This window comes from Athene noctua, chromosome 4, assembly GCF_965140245.1.
Source record: "Athene noctua chromosome 4, bAthNoc1.hap1.1, whole genome shotgun sequence".
NCBI lineage: Eukaryota > Metazoa > Chordata > Aves > Strigiformes > Strigidae > Athene > Athene noctua.
Window position 1 is genome coordinate 41,136,291 of NC_134040.1, and position 27,518 is coordinate 41,163,808.

The following is a 27,518-nucleotide window of genomic DNA, read 5'->3' on the forward strand; positions in this document are numbered from 1 at the left end:
TCTGTGATTTCGTTGTGAAATGCCCTGTGGCAATAAGCAAGGTCCACGCAGCATATGGAAAGGAGCTTCATTCACAAATATCGTTTGCTGCTGTAGCTGGAAAACAGGCACTTAATGTGAAGGATGAATATTCAGCTAAGTACAGGTTACATGTCAGACCAGCAGCATCTTGTGAACATCATTTCTGGAATCACTATTTTACTTACTGCTTGAAATTCAAAGACAAAATTCTGAAAATTGTGGAACAACGTTCAGATATAGGTATGGAGGAAGGGCAGGTAGTTGTAGGAAGGGTTTCCATGGCAAAAATGTTGAAAGAGAAGCAGAACTTCTCTGTTATGACACAACATCACTCTGTAAAGCGAATATCTACTCAAAGAAAGATACTTTAAGCCTTACAAATCATCTTGTGGGTATAAGCCCCTGAAGTGACAAGCTTAGTAACCGACAGAAGTATTCGTTAAGGGCAAAAGAAAACACTTCAGTATTCTCTTTCTATCAGGAGCTAAAAGTTGACCAGTCTAGTTTTATTATATGACCTTTTTTATTCCAGCTTGAATCTATACATTTATATAATACTTAAAAGATGTCATTTCAATCTGCAGTGATGATTCACATCTGGGATGATTTTAAGATATTCAAAAGAAATTAATCCAATTTCAATTGCACTGTTAATTCCAGCTAAATTATTTCTCTAAGTATTTCTTATTGACTTCCAGCATTCAAATAAGTGACCATTAAGAAACACTATGTTCAGGGACTGGTATTAATGGAAATCTTAATTCCCTGAAGTGGTAAATGCAAACTTGATGAATTGAGTAAGGAGAACTAGAACAACCCAGCTTGACAAAAAATTCTGTCAGTTTATGTCCCATTTGTTGAACACCGCATTTTTGAGCGAGCAGTCTGTTTGCTGAGGAAGATAGATAGTTTCCCAGACATGATTAGCTGACACTTTGGAGGACCCAGTGAAACACTGATATTTAGAGATGGGCATCTTATCGAAAAATTCCCGTGCCCTTAAACTCTGCCTTTAATATAATCTAATGTGCAAAAGATGCGGCTGTGCCATTTACCTGAATAACATAGTCTTACAGATGAAGTTTTTTGTTGTGATCTTTATAACCAGTATCATTTAAGCAGCTTAAGGCTTCTTTTGCCTATGTAAGTCACCATATTGCAGAGAGGATTCTAATTCTTCATGTCACTATTGATGTACACCAAGGGTTTTGAACAGAATCAGTGGAATATAAAACCTATTATAAAACTATATTAAGTTGTTAACTCAGTAAACATATATGTATGGGAAACTACATAAAAAGCCATTTGTTATGACAAAAATAGTTACAGGAATTACAGCAGAACCCAGCTCATTTAATTACCAGTAAGTCTCAGGTTATACATTTTGCCCTAAGATCTTCTATGTAAAGCATAAACTACTTATGCTGTAAGCCCCATTTTCAAACAGCCTGGAACAACTTCTTGCACTTTAAAATGTAGTTACATCATGTTCTCCTACCAAACCAATTGCAAAGCAGCAAGGGCAGGGTTCTGTGCAGGCACAGGTGTGTGCTCACCCCTGAGCATTGATCTGTTCTCCGATGTGTCCTGTGTAAGAAACGGATGTCTGGGGGGGTTGGGGTTTTTTAGTTTGCTTTGTATAGGAAAAGCTAAGATTCCCTAAATTAGAGATCTTCCTCGTGGTAAGGTGAAAAAACACTAGAAGATTTCCTCAGAGTGGGGGGGTACTGGAAGGAAGCCTGCTCTTGACTGAAAAAGACTTAGGCAGAACAGGTGTCAGGATCCGTGCTTTCTCCGGTGAAGTCTGTCTTCCTTGAAAGCCATCGCTTGCACTAGGGGTTTCTGTTGCCCACCACTTTAATTTCTTTTGTGGAAAACTGAACCTGGTGTGCCTTCTAAGACTCTTGTGAGAAGGGTCTCTATTTCCCTCATAAACCTCACCCTCCAAGGAGAGGGGAGACGGGACATTCCCCATGGAGGTCTCCCTCGGTGGAATCGTGCTATGTCGCTGAAATGCCTCAGTAAGCTTGTTGTGACAGTGCCCCTCGTCTGCTCTGAGCCTTTCATTTGGTTCATTTTCCAGGCTCTTCACAACTTCAATCTGCCTTTCTCTTCTAGTCTTCATGTTCCATTGAACTCTTTCAATAAAGCCCCAGTTAGGCACCCATCCAGAGTCCCCGTGTCTAGGCCCACCTCTGCACTCTTCTTCATGCCTGCTACTCCTTCCCGAGCTCCATTCATTCTTGGTATTTATAGCCTGACTTCCAAGAGATTATAAATCTTACTTCTGGAATCTTATAAATCATACAGTCCTATTGTAAGGAAAAATGAAATAGTGTTTTTTGCAGCCTTCTAGACTTACGATTTCCTCACTCAGCCACAGGATCTCTACTGGCTAGTTATTCTTCATATTTGTTATCTGCTTTGAAAAATAGGTTTTGTCCCAAATTGTTTATGAGTCAACAGAACTGTCCACATGAAAAGACCTGTTGCTCCACTGTAAGATATTTTTAGAGCTGCAAACAGGAAAAAAAAAAAAAAAGAAAAAAAAAAAGCTGTATTTCTCATCATTTACACTTCAAAATTATTTTTTTCTGTCTAATTTGCTTGCTATTAATATGCTTGATGTCAGCAATAAGGTAAAGAAAAAAGCCATTAATATTCTCTGCAACTCAAAGCCTTTGTCTTTTGTTTTATGAATTATATTACAGGAATTAAGATGGAAGCTCAGTGTAAAACAGTACTCTGGAAAGCTTGTATGGCTTATGGAAAACATAGAAGAAACCTCCCTTCTAATATGGAATCTGAATAGATTAATTCAGTTGTCAAGAGTACAATAAGATGCACAGCAAGTTTTTGGTGGTGGTGGGTTTTTTTTGGGTGTAGTTTTAATGAAATTATGATAATAGATTTTGGGTTGTTTAGTGTTTTGTTTTGTTTTTAATATACAGACCTAAAGTGAAACACTCAGTGAAACAGTTCCATCAGATCTTTGGTTGCTTCTGGAAATAAATCTATTTTGTGAACTCACATAAGTAGCAAGTTTACACTGGATTTGGTGTGAAGATTTAGTAAACACTCAGAATATCTTTCTTGCTACCAAAAGAATACATTATGTTAATTAGTTTTGCATACAAAAGGAACTCAGCGTAATTTCTTGTGAACCAGCAAGTGCAAATATTGCAGGTGAAGTTGAACTTTAGAGAGGAAAACAGTCTGTCTTGGTTTGGATGAGTGATGTTGCTTATATTATCACTAAAGCAAATTGTATTAAAGTCAGACTTAGACAGGTATGTGTGTGATGATAAAAGAAAGTGTATGCATGTGAGAGAGAGAAAGGGAGAGAGAGGAACTGAGTCTGAAAAATCTTACTATTCCTGGGTTTACTTGTTAACAAGGTTAGTATCATGTTTCATGGAACGGAGGCTCTGCTTTTTTGGGAAACGTTTCATGTTTTCCTGTTTTTCCAGAAAAAAACCCTATTCATCAGTTTTCCTGACATTTCTAGTATTTAACAACTTGAGGAGTCACAAAAAAAGTAGCTTCTCTGCCACAGCAGAGAACACTGTGAGCAAGTAATCCTTCAAGTCATGTTCAATGGCAAGTGATGTTGGAAAGCTGTTTGAGTTACTAGCTCAGTGCAAAAGGCATAAACAAAACACTTCTATTCTCTTTGGCTGGCACCCCAAACTGAAGTTCAAATCTATCTTAGGCTGAAGTCCACATGCTTCTGTACTTAAAGATGAATATCTCTGAAGGAAAAACCTGAACGTATGTGAAAATATTCAGTTAACCTAAATAATGCTGATTCATCCGGGCTCAAGCCCCAAAATGTCCTCTGTGGTCAGAGAAGGGTTATTTGGTAAAGGCTTAAAGGAGAAACAGAGTGATGCTCAGTGGATGTGGCATTATGACATTCCTCTAGCCCTGTGGGTTCTTACAATATATAAGACATCAAGAAATACTGACAGCTTTTTTTTTTTTCTTTTTGTTGCTGTTAAGAGTACCAACAGCTACATTTTCTTTTATATTTTTGTTACTTCATTATTTATTTTTTTTCTGCCTTTAAAAAGTGAAGGGGAACCCTAATTCATATGAAACATATTTCTGAAAAGACGAGAGGCAGTAATCTTATTTGTTACTGAACTGATGGTGAAATATAACAACAAATCATGTTGTTCTGGGAAGCAACACTGTCAAGAGAGTCATTTTACTTTCTGATACTTTAAAAGCACTTCTAAAAGCTGTTCCTACTGCTGTACAAAACAAAACAAATACAAAAAAACCACTTTCAAACAACCAACAGACACAGACCTGCAAATAAACTAGGTCCAAACCAGTCTTCAGTACTTCAGTTTACAGTTAAGCCAGTGTTGTTCTAATATATAGCTTTGTGTGTGTGTGTTTTTATCTAAGGATGTACATGTCTGTAGACAGGACTTTTAAATTTAATGAGAGAGATGTTATATAGGTTCTGTGGTCAAAATATTTAGAATATTTCAATTGATAATTAATTTCCATTGATATCCACAATGTCCAGAAATTCTGCCTGATGTTGCCTTTCACCTTGTGTTATTGTCTGCACATCTGCAAAACTGGGAGTAAAAAAAGAACATGCACAGTGACAAAATTATTTGTCAGACAGGGTTATGCTTGTGTGAAATATCATGGTAATTTTCTAACTTACACTAATTCTAGTAATTTTCTATTTATTATTTTAAAATTATTTTTACTATTATAAAAATTCCCTGATACATACGGGTATAAGTTTCTGTGAAGATACATTTTCACTTTTATTTGAGAATTTGCATATGTGAGCAATTGTAAAGATCTGATATTCTTAAAACTGTTACTATATGTTTCTCATATTATAATAGTTTCATATAGGCAGTTGTTCGTTTTGTTCCCTTTTCTAAATTTATTCAGATTATTGCTGCTTTAGCAATCCTTCCTAAGTCTATGGAAATTAAAGACATACAACCATTTAAAAACACCGTCAGAAGTCAGTGGAAGAAAAGCAGGAGCTGAATGAGACAGCCCTTCTGAGCCACTGTTCTGATTTCCCATTTCCACATGTAGCAGACTTGAGTAGTTGTTTTGTGCTCTAAATCCAAATGTTAGCCCTCATTTTCTTTGCTGTTTTATTTTAAACTCCTCAGTAAACATACTTACAAATATCTGCAACGCTGTTTTAGTTTGGCTTCTTGTACACTCAAATAGGTGTCTTTAGACCACTTGAATTCTTCAAGATTCTGTTTTTAAACATTTTACAGTGAACAGCTTCTTCTCTCTATCCAACAACAGGGTAAATCATATGATGTGTTGTTAGGGCTGTATTACAGAAGCAGACATTTTATTTGCTGAAACATTTTTTTTTTTTTTTTTTTACACTTTCTAAAAACATAACCTATAGTATTGAAGTGAGCAGATGGACTAAAAGTCTTGTGCAGGAAGGCTGTACTCAATTTGGGAGAATGGCTTGCATAGAAATGACAACTGTTACGTTGTTGCTTGCTTTCTTTAAAAAATTAAAACAGAAACATCTCCCAAACAAATACCCCTGTCCCCCAAACCCCACATATAGCAAGGTAATTAGAACTGATAGACCCTAACTGTACATTGCTGTTTACAGTCGTAGTAGCCGGTGCTCTCATGCTCTGCTTAGCCAGAGAGCATCACCCGTTAACGACACTGCTAGCATGCTTAATTGCTTTGAGCTCTGTTAGATGGCCAAAGCAGCAGCACCAAATTATGGACCAGAAGTTATATTAGCTAATTAATAACTCACATTTTTCCAAAGATCCCAGATATCTCAATTTTTCAAACTTTGGACTTAAACATTACCTTGAGATTGTTATCTGTTTCTTATTTTATTTATTAGTTTTTCCATGGGAATTTATCACTTTGTGTAGATTACTAGTTCTGGGATGTTATGAATCCTACCTTTGCCAAGCTGTGGTGGAGAAACTGCAGCATGTGGTGCCTAGCAGCTGGCTCCCGCAGCACAGCACTTGCATTTCCCCCTACAAACTCCTCCAACATATACACAAACTCTGTTAGTGGTCTGTCTTTTATGGGGAGTGTGTTTCATTTCAAGAGTATTTACACATCTTTTCTGGCTCACTAGTATTTTCTCTTTTTTTTTTTTTTTTTTCTTTCCCTTGGTCTTGGTCATTATGTGGAGAGCTGAACTTCACAAAGAAAGGTACCTGTGATATTTTCAGACAATATTTTTTTTTTTTTTCACGTGTCTTAAATTATAGGAAACTCTCTTCGGTGAGATGAATTGTCCTGTGGTGGTAAAGATAGAATATGATTAACAGTACTAATTAATTCTTAGGTGCTTTAAAGCAAAGAGGTGGAATCCCATTCATGGACATTTTACTAGACTGCAGAAAAGTGTGTTTGTGGGTTCTCCCTTCCCCTGCGCTGTTCCTAATCTCTCTCTTCCTCCCCCACCCATTGACATTCTGTAAGGTTGTTTCACTAGGATGGGTTGTTGGTTTACTTTCAAATTTAAGTGATTTATCAAGGACTTATTCAGAATCTTAAGAATTATTAGAAGTTAAACCAAAAAGGAATGTTCAGCAGAACAGTGAAACTTAGAAGAAATTGTGTTTCCTGTATTAGTCATCATTCTTGAACTCACCTAGAAGATGAAAGTCTTGTTTAGAGTGCAAATGTAAACAAAGGTGAAATAACAATTGTTCACATTATTCAGCTCACTAGCAGGTAACTGTAGTGCAGTACAATAGAACATTAGCTTTTGAAATGCATAAAATGTAAAATTATGATGACTTAAAGGATCTGTTAAAATTATGTTTCATATCACATAGCATCCTTGGATGAAATATCTGATGTATAACATTATTATGAACGAAATATAGCAGTCTTAGTTTTAGAAAATGTGTATTAGATAGCATGGAAGAAGTACATTATAGTAGAAGTGTGGTTGTTAGTCTTAATTCTTTAAAAAAATAAAACAAAATGTCTTCTGATGATTCTGACAATGGTCTAGATACTGTGCTAATAGATCTGCTGGATCTATAAAGCTTAATGTCTACCTATGCGTTCGCTAAAATTTTGAGGTATGAATCATCATATAATAATCATTTGACAGCCACTTATCATTGCCAGACTGCCATTATTTTTAAGAAATATGTTAAAGGATTAATAATTTTTCATCTTGGCTAACGTAATTCCCATTTTCATGATCTATCCAAACATTTTCTTTCTGAGCTTTAGTGGTTTGTAATGCTTCTGCCAGACGTATCAGGTAGCCAGTCGTCTACCTCATGTCTAGTCATCTTAATAAACAAAAACTTGTTACCCATTTTTAAAATTCAATTTAATGCTGCCCTTCTTGTTTTCAAAAATGTCTGTGGCATTACTTCATATGTTTCTGATGACAGTTTGATCTTGTGCTTCTTTCTCCTTGACTTCTTGTGAATCCTTTCCCACTGGAGTTCTTGTACATCTTTGGAAACTTCCACATTAAAGCATTCTCTCAGTTTCATGATTATGCATCTTCAAAACATTTTTCTTTCTTTTGCTTGTTATGGTTTCTCTTTTTAAAGAGTATCCTGTGAATCTATATTGATTGAATGGTATGCACAAATTTGAATAATTGCTGCTAGATGTTCTTCAGAAAATCATTCTCTTTAAAGTAGTCTGAGAAATTTTTTAGGTTGTTGTCTTCTTTCCACTATTATAAAGAAATAAAATGCACAGAAAGAGTAAGATCTAACTTTTCTACTGGTGTATGTAACTGCCCATGAATGCTTTAGGTTCAGAAGGAAAAGGAAATAGGTGAGAGAAATACAAGGAAACTCTATTTAATTATTGTCCAAATGTCATGTTTTGCAGTGTCTATTAATGGAAAAATGAGAATATGATGCAAACATACGTCTTTATGAGATTTGCCCACAGGTAGCTCTGATGTGAAAAGGCTGATGGTGTTACCAGTTGTAAGAGACCTGCTATATTATGGCTTACTCTTCTAATTCTTATGAGCTCTTAACTGGGCATTAAATTCCTTTAGCCGTGTCAGAATTTACCTAGTTCATTGGCTTGATAATACATAAGAGGCCAAGTCTGTCCCTTATGTAGCCTCATTGACTTCCATGAGATTGCAGTGGGGAACAATTACTTTTATTAAAATTATATTAGTACTGCATACTGAGGGATGTATGTGTGTTGACACAGCATTAAAGTTTAAAAAGATCATTTTTATATATGGAAAATGATGATGTATTTTGAGATTATTCCCTCATGGAAATGATTTTTTTTTTTTTACTCAAGGTTTAAGTTTTGTTGAGACCAAAGCCTTTTTTAGTAAGGTGGGTTTGTACTGCAAACAGAAGCAGTTAGGCTGAACAGACTCAGTAAACAGCTCTGCCAATGAGAAGAGCACTCCTTAATCTAAGCAAGCCAAAATAATTGCTAATATAAATAGTTTAAATAGTTAATGAAATTTATTTTGCAAAATGCAAGCTAGTGGATTTTCATGTGGACTTCGTATGGAAAGAGGACCATCTTTCCACTACCTGGCTTTTAAATCAGCCAGTTAAGGTGCTGAACTTTGCCATGCATCATAAACCTTCCTTTTCTCCTGGTATTTAAATATTGGAATAGACTGCAACACGCTGGCTTTCCTGGTACTGGTATCTATGTTAAAGCAAGATTTAACTCTACCTATACTGCCACAAGTGCACTCTGGCTTACTTTAAACCTATCCATCTAAACGGCAACAAGAACCATTCAGATAGATTTGGCTAAAATAAGGAGTTGCAGAACAAGGGAAAAGGAGGTAATTACATTACTTTGCAGCAGAGACATTAATAGAGTCTGAATAGCTTGATCAGGCATGTAGGTAATCATTCTTAAAATACTCAGTTATTTTTAATCCTTGACAGCAAGAATAATCTAAGTAAGATTTTCTTTGCATCTTCTATTAAAGAGGCAAATATAAAAAAAGCAATTCAAATAATGGAGAAAATAAACTGAAATGTCAAAGTGTGTTTAAATTTGTCTTCCACAAAGTTCTTTATGCTCTATATAAAGTTTTCTTTGTTTGGCTGAATAGTTGATCTTTCATATGGCCACTTCCTGTGGCCTGAAAGTTCTCAATCTTGGTTCAAGATAAAGGGCCCATGGATTTTGAAACAGTTCCAATAATAGTATCAAATGTTCTTGGTGTTACCTAACGGTCCTTAGGCTCCCCTTTCATCAGCTAAATCCTGCTGTGTTTGTTTTTTAAAAAATAAACCCACAAACCCCTTGCAAATACAAAGATCAAAATCAGCTGAAGTTGGGTTGGTTGGATACAGCTACTCTTCAATTGCTGGAAGTCTACATTCATAACATGAGATTCAAAGAGCTTAATAGCCTTGTTTGCAACAAAGATGAGACTTAGTGGAAAGCAAAGTTCAGAATGTAAATGCCTGTGTCTAAAGCAGTGACCATGAAGATCTTGATTGAACCCTGAGTGACTGTAGGTGTCAGAACTCTGTAAACGTCTCGAGGGATTCCCCAGCCACATTCCTTTTATTTCTCTTTGTGTGTATGACAATGTGTCTTCTTGCTAACATGGATAAGATGATGGTTAAGCCTGGTAAGATCTGTTAAAGTAGACCAGCTTTGCCAAAAGGCTTGATTCAGTCACTAGCCATTTCCAGACCTGGTTATTACACAAAATTCGAAAAGAAGCAAAATACAGCTCCTGTATTGGGAAAGGGAGGAAAGATCCCCTTTTGTCTATTAGTTCAGTGGTTAAAAACTACAGCCTCAGAATTATCTGGCTCACAGAAAGGTAGAATCACTGTATCATACAATCATGATACTCAGCTATGAAAGGGCAACCTAGATTCTTAGCTTGCTTCCAGTGAAGAATGACACAGGAAAAATTCTGAAAATGTGGGCACAAGACTCGCAATTTATTCATGCTCATTCATGTGGTGAATGGAGTTAAATCCAGTTGGTGGCCAGTCACGAATGGTGTCCCCCAGGGCTCGGTTTTGGGGCCACTCCTGTTAAACATATTTATTAATGTTCTAGACGAGGGGATCGAGTGCACCCTCAGTCAGTTTGGAGCTGACACCAGGTTGGGTGGGAGTGTTGATCTGCTCGAGGGTAGGGAGGCTCTGCAGAGAGACCTGGACAGGCTGGAGCCATGGGCTGAGCCCAACTGGAGGAGTTTCAATCAGGCCAAATGCCGGGGGCTGCCCTTGGGCCACAACAACCCCCAGCAGCGCTACAGGCTTGGGGAGGAGTGGCTGGAGAGCTGCCAGTCAGAGAGGGACCTGGGGGTGTTGATTGACAGCCGGCTGAACAGGAGCCAGCAGTGTGCCCAGGTGGCCAAGGCGGCCAATGGCATCCTGGCTTGTGTCAGCAATAGCGTGGCCAGCAGGGACAGGGAAGGGATCTCACCCCTGTACTCGGCACTGGTGAGGCCCCACCTCGATTCCTGTGTTCAGTTTTGGGCCCCTCACTCCAATAAGGACATTGAATGACTCGAGCGTGTCCAGAGAAGGGCAACGGAGCTGGTGCAGGGTCTGGAGCACAGGTCGTACGGGGAACGGCTGAGGGAACTGGGGGTGTTTAGTCTGGAGAAGAGGAGGCTGAGGGGAGACCTCATCGCCCTCTACAGCTCCCTGAAAGGAGGGTGCAGAGAGCTGGGGATGAGGCTCTTGAACCAAGTAACAAGTGACAGGACAAGAGGGAATGGCCTCAAGTTGCGCCAGGGATGGTTTAGACTGGCTATTAGGAAGCATTTCTTTCCAGAAGGGGTTGCTAGGCATTGGAATGGGCTGCCCAGGGAGGTGGTGGAGTCCCCATCCCTGGAGGCGTTTAAGAGTCGGGTTGATTTAGCTCTGAGGGATCTGGTGTAGTTGGGAACTGTCAGTGTTGAGTTAATGGTTGTTCTGGATGATCTTCAAGGTCTTTTCCAACCTAGATGATTCTGTGGTTCTGTGTGAATTATTTTTCTTGAGGGCGCCTAACATCCAGTGTGATATGCAAAACAGCGTCCTGGAAAATGGGGTGCCCTTTGGAGCCCCCCGGTCATGAAGGGATGTGGTTCTCATTCTGACGTGGGAGCTTCCTCCTCTTTTGGAAGGCTACAAAAGCCATCCCTGCCTGGGTATGTCCTGGGGTTGCCTTTGGAGTGGCATGGTTTTGGGGAAGGATGGGAAGCACGTTGTAGCCACTATACGAGAAGCACTGAGCTGCTGTTTTAGACCTGTGAGGATGACATATCTGCCTCTGTCCAATGGCAGGAGTCAGGGATCCAGGAGATTCCAACCTTGGCTACAGAGTGAAGCGGGTGTCAGCAGACACCTGCCTGCAACTTGGAAAACTCAGACACCCACCCCTCTGGAGTTAGTCCTGGTTCTTTTCCACTAGGCCTGATTTTGGGGAGAAGTTTCAGCAAAATACCATGCTCTGTTTCAGGTCCAGAGGTTACTCTAAAAGCTGGTCTACTCTTAGATCTGACAAAGTAGTGCATTGTTAAAAGTGACAGGAATGAGTCTCTTTAAACATGGAAAAGAGGGAAAAGTAGATTTAAATGCCCTCTTTGATATCATTGATATTTTCCTGATTTCAGCAAATCCTCTTCTCCTTGTCCTAACATATGTCCCTTTTAACAAGAAAGGAGAGAGAACTTTTTCAGAAAGAGGTGAAAGTGAAAACAACTTTCAGAGCAAAAGTTTTGATAAGCATTTGCTTACATAGAAAAATATACAAAATACATTTTTTTTTTTTTTAGCCAGATTTGCCAAAATAGCTGAAACAAAGTTGTTTGGATTTTTCAGGATGATTCACATTTTTACAATTTGTTTTTTGACTAAAAAAGTAGATTAGTAATTTGTATAAAGCTAAACAAAATTATTTCTAGTTAAAGAATTTATTCAGTAAAGGGCTTTGATAACACTTGTTTGTATACAGAGGCTTGATAAATTAGTTATGTGCATAATTTGTTTTCCCCACAGCTGCCTGCTAGTGCAGTTTTAGTGACAACCTATTTATGTTCTTTCTAATTGTATGAGGAAGATCTCAGATAAACATCACTTATATAGCAACTGAGTAATTATTTGACCATATTTTGCATCTTTGATGAAACATGAAGAAAAAATCAGCTAATGATGCCACTGCTGCCAGGACCAATTTTCACTCTGCCAAACCAAAACTTCAATGCTGCGAAGCTTTTCATATTTTTCATATGGGTACCTTTTTATATTTTTCATGTGAGTACCTATTCTTACTACTATACTTGATAATTCTGTTCATGGATTATATAGAAAGATGTACATGATTTGAACAAGCAGTCTTAAATGGGCAGATTAACAGGTAGAAAGAAAGGTATTAGGCTTTTATCTAACATTAACATTGCACGAGAGAGTATCCACTCTTCTGGGAATAATTAGTTTGTTTAAACCTGTTTAGATTTTAAAGTATCATTTGTATTAATTGAGCATTTAGAATTCTGCTCTTTTATCTTTTCAATTCTTTACAAAGAAATAGATTTTAAAGACTGATCAAAGGCATGTTCCTCTCTTTCTTACCTCTAGCATAGTAAGGAAAGCATTTGTCTTAAGAAATCAAGTCGGTTAGTTTTATAATAAATATATTGGTACATACTCACAGTTCAAATTGATATGTGTACATTATCCACCAAAAATTTTTAATATGAAGTGGTATTTGTCCCTTTTAAGACCTAACTGATGGCAACATCTGCACATGACCCCATGACTACCATATATAGTAGATGCATAGATGCATCTGGGTAGTGCATACTCATCACCAGCATAGAGTCAACGAGGAAACTACACTGGCTGAATCAGTTTTTGATGTACTGGCAAGTGGTAAAAAATCAAGACTAATCCAAAATAATTAGCAATATCAACAGCTAACTCAAATTTCTTTATTAACTGTGTTCTACACAATCCAACCAATAATATGTGCAATACTTATGACAGTAACCAAATTCTCACAAGACTAATCCTATTCTTTTTTCTGTTAGTTTTCAGTAACTTATATATATATACATGTGTATACACACAGAGGCATACACACATGAATTCATATATATATATATACACACACATAGTATGTATGTATATTATAAATTTCTTCCTCCCATATGTGCTTCAGTATTCTTTCCCTACCGAGTTTTGCTAATGCCTATTTCATTACTTTCTTGGCTTCAAAATGTGGCTTTTTGCTCAGTCCCCCTCTCCACAGATTTGATTGTTAGTCACAAGTTCTTTGAGTTACCAAAGGAGTAAAGCTACCCCTTCAGAGGGATGTTAGAATCACTGTTGTTGACTAGTCAGTGCTGGATTTAACATTACCTAGCTATAACAATTTCTTCTATTTTCTTCTTTTTTTTTTTTTTTCCTATATCATCTATGTTAAGATTAGCCTGTAAGCAAGTAGCTTCAAAGAGTAGCTATGTAATTAAAAAAAAAAAAATTAAAATCTTAATTTATTCAGTTTCTTCCAATGTTTTCAGATTGATTATTGAAAACAGAACAGCTGTTCATCTGTGTTTCTCTTCAGTTTGAGCAGTACTTTTGGAATGCATGCACGGAAGGAAAATACCCACCTCTTTCCACCTCTATTTTCAGAAAAGACTTAAAAATTAAAATATGCAGATTACTTTGAGAAAGCTCATTGATTTAGGAATATCCTTAGAAGCTTGTTTAGTGAATGAAGCCTTCAGCATTCCATTAGTTGTCTGTCTGAGGATCTAAAGTTTATTTGTGAATTATTAAAGGTTTGAACTATCTTAAAAAAATAAAACCAAAAACTTTCAAGCCTGAAATCAAAATCAGATTTGCATTGTTTAAAAATGTGGAGCTAATGGTTTCCTATAAAGGAAACACCTGTTACTAGTAGAGAATTAAAGCAATGTTCCAGATCCCGTGAAAATGAATAAAGAGCTCAAGGCACCACTCAGACAAAAAGCCTTCAACAAAATTCAACAGACTATCAATCACACCAGAAAGACTTGATGAAACATTTTCATTACTTCTAAACAACAAAAGGTGTCTTTTGGAAAAAAAAAAAAATCCTTGGGGATATTTCAGCCGATTAATTATACAAATAAATTGTCTCTTTAGTAACAAAGTGATTACAAACAACATTGGAAATATAAACTTTAATGTGCCTCTCAAACTTCAGGATGTAAGCATTTTGATATTGGTAGAAAAATTTAAATTTCAAAGCATGTTCTTTTTCATTTTTCAGTAAATGCGTGCATGTTTAGGAGGAATAAAGTCATTGAAGGGAAATCTGAGCAAAGCTATCATAGAGAGGTTTGTTCTTCCACTCCAGCTCCTGTTGATTGGTATCTTACCTTGAAATTCATCCCATTGATCAGCTGTGATGATTTACATAGTTAGACAGCACTCATGATGAACAGTGTGGCAGATTTCAGCCCATAATTCCCTGAATTCAACAGAAATCTGTATGTGCACTCAATGTCTATTGTAAAGGATGACTCCTCCTAAAGCAAACATGAGGAAATGTAAAACTTTCACACTGAAAGCTGGCATAATAAAATAGCCAGGGACTAATGAAAATGAGTTCCCCATTTTTTGTAAAAGTTTCAGCAGTATTGTATCCATGATTTTTTCCTTAAACTTTTAAGACCAAAAGAAACCAATATGTTAATTTCCATGGCTCACAGCATAACTGATAATTGTATAATTTTATTAGCTGATTTCAAATCAAATCCACAACTTATGGCTGAGCTAGAGGATGTTGTTTAATAAGATATCTATTATTTTTTTAAAGGCTTCATGTAAAAGAGTTGGCTGCTTCAATAGATAAGTTTCTCCAATATTATTATTAATAAATATTTGCACCTGATTTCTTCTGTCAGTAGCTAAACACTGCAGTATCATGTTGCACCAGTGTCTGCATCAAAGATCCTTTATTAAAAATGTATTTTATCACATGTATTAGAATAACTTTTAAAATAAATGAAGTAGATTAGTTTTTCTTAAGTTTCTCACTGTAAAACAGATTTCCTAGACAAACCATGACTGTTGTTTTTTCAGTCCTTTAAAATGTATGCTTAACTTTGCAACACGAATTACTGGATATTAATTATAATGATGACATCATGTACATATAAAGAGCTTTGTAAATATATGTTCTTATCCAATATTCTCCAACTGTTAATCAAAGGATTGGGTTTTTTTAAGGTGTATAATTAAAATAATCTGATAGTCTGGAGCAATTGCTTAAGATAAAAAATTACTTGATATGACTGATCTTTAATATGATGCCTTGCATAGAAAAACAGAGAAGGAAATTCCCATAGCCCCCCAAAATAAATTTGTTACATATTTACTCTGATGTTTTTTGATATTATTTATCAAAAGCTGAAGTTCAGAAACATTAGTTGTGTATTTCTTACTGTAATTTTTAAGGTACCACTATCTCTGAATTTTGTGGGCTTTGGGATACTTGATTGGAGATGTTCACAAGATTCCTGTATGCTTATTACTGTTAAGCTCCAGATGGATGCTTTCAACCTTGATTCCTCTTAAAATAGCTTCTGTGTGTGCTCATGTCTAGTTACAGTGTAATTTCTCTATATCTATGAAGAACAGTCTTACCTATTTTGCCATCACTTATTTCTCTGTTAAAGCAAAGGATCCCTGGTTCAATCAACTCTCCTAACGGCACAGTTTTTATTTCACCCCTGCTGTGGAGCGAGAAGTGATCTCCCCAATGGACCTGCCCCAGTTCACACACATTTGAGGAATCAGCCACATCTGTGCACCACACGTATTGTTATAATGGTCACAGGAATGCAAAAGTCACAAGGAATTCTTACATGTTCTGGCTTGTGTTATGAAATGATGAAAGAAAACTATTAGATGCTCTAAACTGCATTTTACTACAAATCGTGTATATACAACATACTAGCAAGTGTGAAGATCACCTTTGCTCTTAATCTTTCAGCGACCATATATACCTGAAAAAGGTATTAGAAAACACCAAAATCTGTGAGGTTCCAAAGATGCAACAGACCAGTTCTTGGCTGGCCTTCAAAAATTATGATATTATAAACTGGAGAACAGCATACATGTTTTTCTTCTTTCCAGTTAAGAATCTGTTATACCTGCCCATTTTACTTGATTCTAGTTTTGCTCTTTTCTGAATGATAGTCATTCAGATAGAATAGAGAAGTAGTCATTCAGCTAGATAGATCATGATAAAGATAACCAGAAAGGATTAAAACTACATTTCTCAGGAGTTATCCTCTTGAAAAGTTATGGAAAGTTATGGCTGACATTGATAATACTGGACTGAACAGTACAGTTTAAGAATATTGAAAATTAATGTAGGTAGTTAATAGATCTCTACTGAATATCTGTGAATAGTATAAATAATATACATTAATAATAGCAAGGATAAATGTATGTCTAAGTCTCCAGTGGGAAATAATTTTTTTACATGTCACTGAATTATCACAGATGGTCTCAGGGCTCGAGTCTACTGTGTAAGTAGTTTTGTGAGTGAGCATTGCACACCTAATCTTGAACAGCAAATTGACTAAAATTATTTCAGAAATGTATAGGAAGGCCTACATATGATGCAAATGTCTCCAGGGTTCTAACTAAATTAATACTGTTTTAAAAATACACGCTACTACTACATTCATGAAGGTTATTTATCTATTTGCTTCTTTTCTCCAAAGAAGAGGATAACTATTTTCCTAAGGCAGCAAACACAGTACATACTCATGAAAATATATTTTCAATTGTGTAAAATATTTGAGCCTTTAACAGTAGGGGAATGTTTATAATCAAGTTATAGAACCCCAGTATGTTTAAAGTTGAATCACAAAAATGTATGCAATTATATATGTATATATAATCAGAAAGAGAATCCTGTCTATTTTATTCTGTCAGGCCACTTCTGTATATTGTTTTTATTATTTTCTTTAAAAATTGAGATAGATATGATATTGATAGTTATCATAGATGTTATGAAGCTCTTCTGGTAGTACAAGTTCCACCACGTCTGGCAAAGTGGACACTGGATGTCCTATACTGTACAATGCATTGCAGTGCAGGGAGATGGCAAACTCTGACCCACCTGCAGCTTGCAAGAGATTAGGCTTGTCGTCTAAATGGATGTGGTTCCAGGAGAGGTGCTGGTCTCTGCCCTGGACCCCTCTGTGCTGCCATGTCCTATGAGGTGTGATGGGTTTGGTTAGCGTGTGACACTCAGCTCCGGTGTCACTCTGGCGTGTTACACACGTCTACCATACACAACTGCATGTCATAAATTTGGGTGGTCTCTAGTAACAAAGGTTTGATTTTAGGTTGGGCATTAGCTAATTTGCCTCCTGAAATAACAGCATAACACTGTAGAAACTGTCCTAGTGGTGAGGTGTGGGAGCTTGATCACACACTCAGAAATCACACAGAAGTGTTTTGTTAGATGAGATCTAATAGCTATATGAACTCTCAACGTTCATAATTTGTGAAAACTTCCACTTCTCAACATTAAAATTATTTTCCTTGTCTCAGATTTTCTAGTCACAGTCCTGAAATTCTAGAAAATATGAGAGTAGGAGAATTTTGTTTTTCTCAAAGATACAATGATGAAACAACTGAAAATGTTAAAATGGTCACTTAACTTTTGATTGTTGATGCTTGTAGTTTGGAAACCAAATGAAAAACCTTACTGGATCATTATTCCCTTGACAAATGAATTCAAAGCAGCTGTTTTCCAGAGGTCTGCCTAAGAGAGGTAGGTGTGTTATATAGTAGGTGTGTTATACAGGACACTCTACCTTCTGTTCCCTATCCCCCTGATTATTTTTTTTTAATCGAGGAAAAAAATCCTGATAGTTAAATCAAATCTTTTGTTTCACTTTCTCACTTTTTCCTCTAAAGAAGGTAAACTAAAGGCATAAAGAAACCCAGGACAACAAATATTTCATAGGACAGATAGAAATGGTATGAGTTCTAAATATTGAGTACCTGAAAATCATCTGCTGATCACATTGGCTTTCGATAAGAAGAGCTAGGCTTTCACATCACTTTATACCTGTACATGTAAGGATACTTTTTTTTTTTTTTCATTATTTATTCGAAAAGTTTATAAATGTTCTTTTATATTTTAAAATCATTTTATAACATGGTATTATAATTACAGCTTGTGAATTATAGATGTAATTATGTTGCAGTTACTATAATGAAGACAGTAATGGCAGTGCAGAACTGGTTTAGGACAACTCAGTAAATGAAACTGAAAACAAACAAAACAGGAAAAAAGGATCTTTTTATGCCACCAGTGAAATGTAGTAATATATTGCCTTTTCCATCTAACAAAGGAATTTTTCAGCATTGAATAGTCTATAGAAATAAACAAAATCTACAGAAAAGTGATGAGGGATGTTCTGAAAGCTAATAGATGCTCTTTAAAATAACAGACTGCTGTATGAGGTGTAAGACTGGGATTCAGACAATCAATGAGTGTCCATTTCTTCCACCTATTCTTATATGGGTTTCTGCTATGGTTTTTTTGGTCACCTATTCTCTTTAAGAGTTTATTACATGTCCTGATACATTGATAACAATGTTTGCTGTTGCCACATCCAAATTAACTGTGAACTCTTCAGTCTTATTAAACAACTGATGATGAAAGCCTAATTCTTAATCTTGGAGAGCTGTATTCTGGACAGCTATGTCCTGGTTGCCAAGGCAGAGTTTACTGAGACCTACTCATCAAAATCCCATGCATGAAGGTTGCAGTCAATGTGTAGGGAAAAAATAATGTACAGGGAACCACAAAGCTTACCCATGAACTACTTAAGGAGCACTGAGGGAATGCCGTGGATGGAGTAACTTGTTCAGCTTTCAGACAGACTGTGTCCACTAAGTAATTTGTTTATAATTTGTTTAATTTGTGTGTTGTGCATTTGCATTCTTCTGTGTGAATTCATATTTTGTGTGTGCAAACTGTTGGTCACACCGGTGGTTAGCATGCTGGAAATACTTTTGGTTTTGAAGTGGCTTACATACAGCAATTTAGAAGTCACTGTCCTAATTTGCAGTACAGTAATTCTTTCACAGTAAACAAACACATAACTGCCAGTCCTGAACTCTTGTGTATAGTTGTTTCAGCTGAGGAAACTGATTTAATCCCTCTAGCTCTAAGGAAGATTTCTCATACCATATGCCTTTATTTGTCCACTTGGGATTTAAATCCCTCAGATAGCATGAGGCTGTGGCATGGTTGAAAACGGGCTGGGAGGGGCTGTCTCCTGGAATAAAATATGATTACACTAGATATATTAACTTTCATTACTTTCTTATCCACTTTGTACTTGTGTCGTGTTGAGCAGTGCAGTTCAGCTGTGGGATGATGTGCCTGGGAATCATGATTCCCATACCTTGTCATACTGCAACACCTGGACTTTCCTGGGAGCTGAGAATCTGTCCCCAGGTTTCTTCCCCCAAAATTCAGTTCAAGATCACTAATTGCGCTTAATGAGAAATGTTAGAGAAACTTTAATTAGCAAGGGCTTCTCTGTTTACTTATTTCAGAGTCTCAAGCACAGTTTTGTCATGACATCGTCCACACGGTGAGATGTTTTCGACTTTCCTTTGTCAGAAATAACCACAGATTTTGATGTATTAATCTTCATGTGTTTGGCAGTAACCAGTCTGTTGATTTATAATATCAAGGCAGACTATTGGCCTGCTTTAGTTTTTTTTTTTCTTTCCCCTGCTATGTTAGACAGCCTGGAATGCCATCTGCTACTGGGATTCTTATCCCTTAAACTAAATGTGTAATTCAAGTATACAATACAGTATTGTACTTCTGTCTTTTTAAACTGAACAGCTGTTGGGTACAAAAGATATACTCCAACAGTGTTGTTTTAAGTATGTTATCTATTAAATATCAATGAAGCCACGCATTGTTTAGCACCATTATCAAAGATGAGATTTTTCTCCAAGTAATCACACACTGGGAAATAAACAATCTGCAACACATTTGATAGCATCCAAACCAAGGTGTGGAATTTCATTAGGCTGTTGGGTGTATCTAATGTTCTCATTTATCAAAGCTTACAGAACAAAGAGGTTTGTTCACTTGAAATGGGACATTTATGTACTTAAAATAGAAATACTAAGGAAAAATGTGAAATGATTCAGGTTAAAGAGGGAAGTGGAAACTGTGGCAATATAACCTCTTGAATGAATTAAATAAGTAATGAATAAAGAACATCTTCCATCTTTATTTGTTGTAATTAATTCTTGAGAGAAATTCTTAGCTGACTGGAGGATTTAAGCAAATCCCATCCCCATTTCTTGTACTTAAAAGAAACGTCTTCAATGAGAATAACTTTTGCTACCACAGATTTTTGGTCTAGGTTGAAAAAAAATTAAAGTTCACATCAAACAAAAAAAATGCTTTTTAGTTTTGCTTAACATGTGTTAGCCACTTTTAACGTGGGCAGGATTTTAGGAGTATCGGTACAATAAGAACCCAATGAAAACATATCACTATACACGGTCATATGTAACGTGTGGGCATATGTCATGTCTTGTTATCATATCAGGAGTTAGGCTGAAGAAATAATATCTGGAGAATTTTGTAAGAGAGTGTTAATTGTAGAGAGCTGCATATTAATCTTCTGGACAAACAAATCTGACTCATTAGAAGCCCTACTCCCATCAGGGAGAAGAATGGGAGGTATCTGGGAGAGGAAGCTCCATTAATCAGCATCTACGGTTAGTTTACAAATTTGTTTGTCAGGAGATAAAGCTGAGAGGTGCTTCTCTGCAAGAAACAAAAACTTGAAATGTTACTTAAACATTTTATTAAATATATATTGGATGTAAAATATATAAATTTTCTTTGGAGCCAAGTTTATAAGCAAAACTTCTCTTGTGCCACATGCTCTAATCCATATAATACAGAATCTTACTCTGTCTCTGTAGTAAAATATGTGATTTAAAAAAAATATTAGAATTTAGATAGAAAAGTACCCTTCACCCTGTGTTTCACGTACAGCAGGGGAGATGTAGCTTTCTCCTGAGATGTAGATTTGAACTCTTCAGGATCAAGAAGGTGTTGAATGTATCTTTGTCATGTTGGCATAGGGATTTGGCACCTGAGCTACCATTTAAAAACTAGGGCATTTCTACAGTTTCCTCCTTCAGATATATTTTTGTATGTAAGTAGCCCATGACTGCTGTTTCTGATGTAATTCACTCCTGTCTGTTAAGCAACTTTGAGATGGCAGGAATATTTCTCATTTTAGAAAATAAGCACAAGTGTTTTCCTTCATTAACTACATGGAGACAATTCTCAAGACAGATGGAAGCAAACATTTGCTGCTCAAAAAAAATTCTTAAGTGAAAGCATATAGGCAACCATAGATACCAATTTAAATGTTTTCTGCAGGTTTTGAGAATTGGGCTCCTGGAGTTACTTTCTCCAGTTCTATCTAAGTTCCTTGTCAAGGACTTTAATTCATATGCGAATCTGAGAGAATATAGTCCAATTCTTCAAAGGTATTTAGGCATCTGAATCCTACTGTTTCATTGAGAGTTAGGTACTGAAGTACCTTTAAAGATCTGAGCCTAAGTGACTCTTCAATGTGATACAGAAAGTCGTCTGTACAGCAGGAAATTGAACTGAGTTCTCTGGGGGCTGCTGCTGTAACCCCAGGATCTTCCCTCCTGTTGTCCCTGCACAGCTCTGAGATGAACTCCCTCTGATAACCTCTGAGATTAGTCAGCTCTAGATCTGTAAGAAATTATAACTACTTGTCTTACAAAAAACCTCCACCAAAACATGGCACTTTTTGATGCCACACGTTGTTCCTCAAATTGAAAAAAACACAGGGTAAAACTAGTCTGTGCCTGTGAGAGTTTAGGCTATGATTTTCAAGTACTCTAATGCAGTTAAGCACTTATCTTTGAATTTCAATGAGATTTGAACAGCTAGCAGAAGCCCTTAACTTTCTTCAAACTCCCCATTTCAAAATCTTAAAAACAAAAAACAGCAGCTGGGAGTAAAACCTGACAGAGGTTTGGGAGGTGGTACTGGGAAAGACAAATGTGAAGATATTTTTCATACTGTAGCTGATACAAATCTATTAGAAATAATTAGAAAGTCACAATTCTGGATTTCATTTTTCAATACCTATGAACACTAGAATGTGCAGCTATGATTAACCTCTCATTTGCAGTGCTATAATGTCTCAGTCCCATGCCACAAGAGGTAGTGAGAAGCTTGTTGCTGATTTAAATGACAGAAAACTCTGAACCTTGGTCCAGGAATAATTTCCTTGGAAACAGGAAAACATCTGTTTTAGGATAGAATCAAGAACAGTGGCATTAACTGTTTGTTGCTGCCGTGATTTCAGTTTCAGAATATCCCAATGAAAACAGCATTACCCCAGAGGTAGGAACAGATAAGAGAAATGGTTTTGCATACACTCGGGGTTTCAGAGTAAAGGTTACTCTGGAAAAGCTGCTTTCTTGGTTTTTTGTTTGTTAAAACCTCTCCCTGCTCCTCACAGGCAGCTGCGCAGTAGAGCCCTATACCGGAGCCATTTATAAAGTATGCTCAGCAGCAGCAGGGCCTCATTCCCGACCACGAGCCCCGATTGTTGTTAGCTTTTGAGAGTGAATTTTGTGTTGGTGACAAGTGAACACTGTTAATGGAAGTTACATTTGTCCTCAATTTTCACCTCAGGCTCTTTGGCTGCATCTGCAGTTTCTTGACACTCTGTCCTGTGCTTCAAGGTCCTTATTTCTCTGGTTCTGGCACTAGGATCTTGAGCAGGCTGCCGCTCCTGCCTCTGGCTCTACCTGGCTCCCACTGATGTGGAATCCGGGGACAGAAAGCTACCGAGATGCACCCTGGTCTCGTGCTGGTACAGCGACAGAGTGTGCAGCTGCGTTTGGGAACTTGTGTGAACTGTTTGGTTTCATGTTTTCGTGTGCGCTCCTGTGGTGCTCTGATGCTGATGAAATGCTGTATGTGAGCATGTTTTGGGGGTGAAGGCTGCACTGCTGAACTGAGGCTGCTCCAGACAGGAAGGTGGACGGAGATAATCCAGGGGTTTCTGACTTCAACAGCAGGTCAGGAATTAGGTGACTTGCTGGAGAATGTCATTAGAGAAAACCTAGGCAGTCTGGGTATAATAAACAACAAAGCCTTAAATCCAGAGGACCCCCATTAGCACTCAATGTGTCTTTAAAAGTATTAAGGCCTAACAACACCACAGACTACTTTGTATTTTAGCTGTAAGATGCTCAGGATTTTAGGCATAAAGCCAGCATAAGAATCCGCCATGTGTTAAAGATTATCTGACTGTTTGTAACATTCAACCCCTCCTTCCTAGCCTGCTTCCCCGTAGATATCTCCTATATTATGGTGGCTAATTTTAAAGCAAATACAATAATCATGCCTGTGAAGGCATGACAGACTAGGAGTTTGGTTTCTTTCTGAAAGGAAGAAAAAAAATTAACTATATGTAGTCTGCCTAAGAAAAATAATAGACTATTATTGACTGAAACATTTAATTCTTAAAGTTTCACATATTTTAATGGAAAATATACATAATACTTTAAAACTTGATAATATAAATTTAAAAAGAAAATTAATTCTTTGGTTCCCAGAATGATAAAATGAGATGTTTTGACATTTATAGAAATTGCTTATACTTATAAAATAATATTCCTGTAAAACTGACTTGATTTGTGTAGTGTTTAATTTTCCAGACATGAGTAGTCTTTCAGCATGTTCCCCTGAAATATCAGGGATTCATATTAAAAATAATAAATAACTTCTTTACAAAAATAAGCATCTGAAACAAACCACTAATAATATAATAATAAATGACACCTAATGGTAGCTTTTTTGACATTATGTAAAGTAAAAGTTGAATATTGTTTGCTGTTCTGTGATTTTTCCATTAGGTGAAAAAGCAATTTTACAATCATCACAATAAACTTTTGGAAGGAAGCTAAACTTTTTAATACCTGGTTGCAAATGATACAAGGAGCTCATTCACTATGAGCTAAAATACAGTATTCATCTTCACAATCATTAAAGTTTGCCAAGTTATAGTTATATAATGAGTCCTATCTAAGAAAGAAGCCGAGAAGAAAATTATTTTGTATTATGGACTGGAAGAGTATAATAAAAACAGTAATAATCACCGTTTCTTGATAATTGAGGTTTCCAGATTTGTAATATGACCTGATTTTACAACTTGACAGTACAAGAGCCTAGGGGTAGTCTGGCATGTCAGGCACAAACACGACTGCTGAATTTCCCTTGTCTGGGATCATTCCATAACTGCTCACCTGAGTTTCTCAGTGCTGCTTCTGATGCACGCAATGCTGGCCGGTGATGTCAGCAGGTGCCTGGGGTGGGTACCACTGAGGCGTGAGCCGGAGGAGCTAGGAGATGCCGTGTGGAAGCGTGTCTGTGTTCTGCTTGGCCCCAAGCCAAAGGGGTTGGTGAGTACCAAGTGCTCCCCCGAAACCACAGGGCCAGGCAGCAGGCTTCCTCCAGCCTCTCCAGCTGCCCGAGTACCCGAGAAAATAGAGCACTCTCTTCTATGCCATTGAAAATATAAATCAAAATTAAGAACTTGACTACATTTGCAGAATTTTTGATTTCTCACTGGAGGTAACTCATGCCTTTTGTGTATGCTGGTTACAGCAAGGTCTGTGCAGTTCCTTCACGATTCTTTGCTTGATAATAATTTGAAGTAATAGTCAAAATAATTTGACATGATGGTGCAAGGCAGCTTTCCAGAGCAGAGGGAGTTAGAAGCTGTCTAAAATGCCTTTAGTGAGAAGATACCACGTCACTGAGCCTGACGTATTTAATTCAAAACACCTCATTGTACTTTCCCTCATTCACGGCACAGTTCCTGTGGAGCATTCCTGGAGCTTCTGAAGGACTGCGCTGGGTACTGCTGTGCCTGTGACTTCCAGGTGTTTTCTGAAAAAAACTAAAAGAAAAAATTCTTTGTGAGATAGAAAAGCGAGTATTTGTTCACATTGCTTTTGTGAATGGCTATGGTCAATAAACAGTGTAAACCAGCAATAGAGAAGGTAGGAGTATTCGTACATGGCTCTCATCTTAAATTCCAAATATATACCCGTAAGAGATGAAGGGCCGTAGTTTGTTGGCCTTTTTGCATCTGCCAGTATGCAGTCATATCACAGCTGGGGGGAGAGCACGTCAAGGAGGGAGGGAGGTGGTTTGGCTGAGTGCATTTCATCTCAGCTCTTGTGTGCTGTTTGCCTTCAGCGCTCAGAATAGCATCAGGGCCAATCTGAGGATGACTAAATTTCTGGGGAGTACTGGAAACGCCAAGGTAACTAACGTCACCTTTGTCCACCCCCTCCTTCCTATTCTTTGTGCTGGGAAGAAACAGGAGGCACTTAGAAATAGGACTGCGTAGTACGCGTCATGTCATAGCTGCTTTTCTGACGAAAGCCCTGAAAGTGACAAAAATCATAAGAATTTCTATTTTAATTTTTTTTTCTGATAGTAGCTGCTAATGTATTGGTAACCATCTGGAAGGGATTAAGGAAGCTGCATTGTAGGTACAAACCCCTAAAATGTACTAGTTCAGATTTTTTAAAATTTCATTTTTTAAACAGAAAAGCATTTGCCATCTATTACTGGTTAGAACACCACCAATTCAAAGACTGCTGGGATTATGCATCTTTCAATTTAACTGTGTCAGAATGCAAGGACTGGCATTTGGTATAACCATGATGTTATATTTAATTAAAGGCATTGCTATCGTGATCCTTAGCACTATGGATTAGTAGTAGTCTCTTGGATAAAATGAAGCACACTAATTGTAAGCTGATTTACTGGTTGTCTTCATGCAACTAGATGGCACTGCTATTTACACCAAATGTGGTCAAGTATCCTTTTAATACAGACATGGATTACACACATTAAGCACAAGACAACATAATCCGAAAGCACACTAAAATGCAACAGAAATCCTGACAAAATCTAACCCAGCTTTTATACAGCTACAAATTACTTCTGTAACCTCTCCTAAGAGTTTTAGTGAAATAAATAAAATGATAAAGAATAAGGCAAAAAACCCACAAACCACAAACCTTTAAAATAATGACAGAGTGAGTAATAAATGAACATATTTTAAGCAATGACAGTGAGGTTTTTCTGTATGTTTCTTCATAAAAAAACCCATAGTTTTAAAAAGTTTAATATTAGTGTAAATGTACACATGGTTTCCTGCAACCCAAAACCTAAAAGGTTTTGCTTGCTTGGCTCCAAAAATGCCTCTGGTAAAGCTACATCATGTAAATACATATACAGGGTGCAAGTGCTGACGTTCAAAGAGATTTTTTTTTAAATTTATTTTCATTTTCTCTATCACCTTTGGCATATTGATGAGTATTCCTGTAATCAATCATACCCGTTCTGATTTTTCATTTCTTTTGTTGCTTGTTAAAAAACCTGACATCAATGGCTAGCCAAATATAAGTCTGACAGGTAAAACAATTTTAGGATTCAGGAAAGCTGGTATCAATTATAGCATGTTTCCACTTAGGCTTTATTCATATTCTGAAAAAAAATGGCAAGCATTTTATACTGGAGAGTTTGGGGATTTAAAAAATTACCAAAAATTTTTAAAAAACCAAACCAAAACAAAAATAAAAGGTTTACAAAATGATAGTACAACAGCTATGCTCAAAATGATCAATATTTATGATCTGATTTTGGTCTCATTCTAGCTGAAACTTTGGTAATGGTAGAAAGTTTAATTTCTTTGCCTAAAAAGTGCTATTTTGAAGTAATTCAAAATTTAATCTAATGCTGGTTTAGAGTTCTTTACTTTTGTTGCTTTTTTTCACCTTCTATTTGGATATATCTCAAGTCATTCGAACCTCTTGGAGTAGTAGCTAGGCATCTTTGTTCACTATGCAAGTTAATGGGATCTTGTGTAACATTTGAGTATTTTTTTTCCTAAACTGTATGTTCAGGTTTTCTAGAAGCTTTTGTTTACTCTTTTTGCACTTTTCTTGTTTTATTTATTTTTGTTTCTTCTTCTCTCTGCTATATATCTGATGGTGAAAACTGTCTCTTAAGTTACGCTCTGTAAGAGGGTTATTCAACAAAAAATCTTCAGTGATCAGCTCCTCAGCCAAGAAAAGTAGGGACAGGAAAGGTTGTATTCTACACTTGGCAGTGTTTTAATAAACTTAGTAATAACTCTGTCTAGGTAGGAAGACTTACACTTTCAAAGGTCAAGCTATTGGGTTCAATATGCATAATGAAATCATTATCAGCAAAGAGGAGTCAGGAAGCTGGATCACCAGGGTCAGGGTTTCTCAGTGCATGTAAGATATCGGGCTTAAAATTTAAAAAATTTAAAATTAAACAACCTATAAGGTAAAAGCATACCCTCACATTTCCACAAACAAAGAGGCAAGAAA